A 3,014-nucleotide genomic window follows, 5' to 3' on the forward strand; every position below is an offset into this window, starting at 1 on the left:
GCAGATTCTTTACCACTGCACCATGAGGGGCATTTCCTGTTCCCTTTTATTAGAGAATGATCTTTAAAACATACATGTAGGAGCTCAATATGCTCAGCTGACAATACATGGATATATATATACCTGTATTCTAGCTTACCTTTGAACATATTCAGTTAAAGGTAATTTGTGATGATGTCTCCAACCTGATCCACCATGACATTGATATTGTAACGTTTCCTTTTGTTTATCTGTAACTTTGCATTCCAATGGTAAGATACCTGGCTTCCACCGCTTGTCATACATAGAAGTCAGTGCTTGTCCCATGTGGTTACTGAAAAAAAACTCAGATTGTCTTTCAAAGGGGGCTCTGCGTGCATTGCTCCAGTATCTTGAGTATGTTTTTGTATGATAGTTTACTATCAGCATACCCTCAGTGGCCAGGTGTCTATTTCAATCATTACCAATTATGAATGGGCTTGTTTGCTCTAGTGTTCTTGGACAATTTGAGTACAGTTTCTTTGTCAGATATGCATTTTTTTAGGAAAACAGTTTTATTTATTGTTGGCTGTGTGCGCTTTTCCTAGTTTTGGTGAGCATGGGCCATAACTAGTGGTGTGCAGGCTTCTCACTGCAGTGTCTCCTCTTGTTGAGGGGCACAGGCTCACGGGCTTCAGTGGCTGCAGCATGTGAACTCGGCATCGTGGCTTCCAGGATCTAGAGCACAGGCTCGGCAGTTGTGGCACACGGGCTCCATAGGATGTGGGATCTTCCCATCCTAGGGATCGCACATGCATCTCCAGCACCGGGGGGTGGATTCTTTACTATGGAACCACCAGGGCATATTTTAGATTCTAGTTTTCCACACATGTATCTAGTGAAAGAGGCCAGGATCAAGAGGCATGGCAGCTGGGAATCCTCAGCCACAGCTCTGGTGTGCTATCCAAAGCTCTGGGGCCTTTGGTGAGCAGCTCAGCTTCCCTGGGACTGTTTCCTCCCATCAGAAATGCCCTGCTTTTGGACTGTAGCCCACCAAGCTCCTCTGTCCCTGGGATTTCTGAGACCAGAGTACTGCAGGTGGTGCCATTTCCTTCTCTGCTGCTGCTGCTGCTGCTGCTGCGTCGCTTCAGTCGTGCCTGACTCTGTGCGACCCCATAGACAGCAGCCTACCAGGCTCCTCTGTCCCTGGGATTCTCCAGGCAAGAACACTGGAGTGGGTTGCCCTGTCCTTCTCCAGTGCATGAAAGTGAAAAGTGAAAGTGAAGCCACTCAGTGAAGTCGTGTCCGTCTGTTAGTGATCCCGGGGTTGCAGCCTACCAGGCTCCTCTGTCCGTGGGATTCTCCAGGCAATGGTACTGGAGTGGGCTGCCATTGCCTTCTCTGATTTCCTTCTCTGCAAGATAGCGTTTTGAAGATATTTTCTCCTGGATATTGTTTTTGATGAAGGAAGGGGGATCCCTTCCAGGGCTTGAGAGTGAGTTCTTGTCTGACACTGGGCAATGAGTTGTCTGAGAAGAGGAGTGCTGTCCAAGCGAGAGGCTTCATTGGGAAGGGCTGCCGGGGTGGAGGGCAGGAGGGTGAGGGAAACAGAGAGAACCGCTCTGCCACATGGCTCACAGTCTCAGGTTTTATGGTCATTGGGTTAATTTCTGGTTTGTCTCTTGCCAGGCATTCTGAATTGGGATCCTTCTTGGGGGCACACACATCACTCAGCCGAGATGGATTCCAGCGAAGTGGATCCTGGGAGGTTGGTGGGACCTCTGAACTGCAGTCTCCCATCTCCTTTTGACCTCTCCAGAATTCTGGTTGGTGGTAGCTTGTTAGTTCCTTGTTCCTTACCATGAGTTCCTATAGTAAGATGACTCCTGCAAGCGTTTTCTTTTCCCTGTTGCCTGGCAAGGGTGGGTAGTCAGTGGTTCATTTAACAGCTTGTTTTTGGCTCTCTCAAGTAAGGTCAGGGTAAATGTATAAAATGATAAAGTCAATGTTTTAAATAATTTATATTAATAATTCGGTAAGTTGGCTTTTTGGTTGTGTGTTAAACCTGATCACCAGACCAAAGGTCATGTAGATATTTTGTTTTTTTCTAAAATTTCTATAGTTTTTTAAATGGAATCACCTTGTTGCAAGGTTTGTGTTTATGTTCATTTCATATGTTTTTCTTAACAGTTATTTCTTTTTAGTTGATTGATCATTGCTCTACAATATTGGTTTGATTTGTCATACACCCACATGAATTAACCATAGGTGTTCCTGTGTCCCTTCACTCTTGAATCTCCCTCCCACCTCCCAACCATTCCCGCCTCTCTAGGTTATTACAGAGCCCCAGTTTGAGTTCCCTGAGTCATACAGCAAATTCCCATTGGTTGTCTATTTACAAATGTTGGTGTACCTGCATCCATGCTGCTCTCTCCATTCATCTCACCCTCTCCCTCCTGTTCCCCACCCTCGTCTGTAAGTCTGTTCTCCATGTCTGCACCTCCATTGCTGCTCTGTCAACAGACTCGTCAGTACCATCCTTCTAGATTCCATGTTTTCCTCTCTTTGACTGACTTCCCTCCCCTTTATTAGAACAAACTCAAATGTGTTCCTTTTTATGGCTGCATTCCATGCAGGCTCTGATTGTTCCTTAGCCATGTTTTGCGGAGGGTCATGGAGCTATTCTGCTCCATTTCAGTTTGGGCTTCCAGTCTGAGTGCTCGCAGCAGAGCTGCTTCTGGGTGAGCCCTCTGAGGTCTGTGAGCGCCGGGCTGCCCGCTCTTTTCCTGTGGCCCGCAGGGGGCGCCAAAGCCCCCTCTGACCCGCGGGCGCAGGACGCTTTGCCTTTAGACTCCGCTCCGTGAGCAGCTGGCGGGAGCTTTGTCTCCTCAGGACCATCAGGGCTCAGGCTTCTGGATAACAGGGCTGCATCCAGGCTGAGAGGAGCAGGGTTGCCTCAGTGCCCACCAGCAGGGAGGCGCTGCAAGAGCGAAAAATGAGGACGGAGTAGACGCTTCCTGTGTCCAGCTGAGGGCTGACTGGAGGTCCATCTCAGA

Source organism: Ovis canadensis, chromosome 5 (assembly GCF_042477335.2).
Source record: "Ovis canadensis isolate MfBH-ARS-UI-01 breed Bighorn chromosome 5, ARS-UI_OviCan_v2, whole genome shotgun sequence".
Classification (NCBI taxonomy): domain Eukaryota; kingdom Metazoa; phylum Chordata; class Mammalia; order Artiodactyla; family Bovidae; genus Ovis; species Ovis canadensis.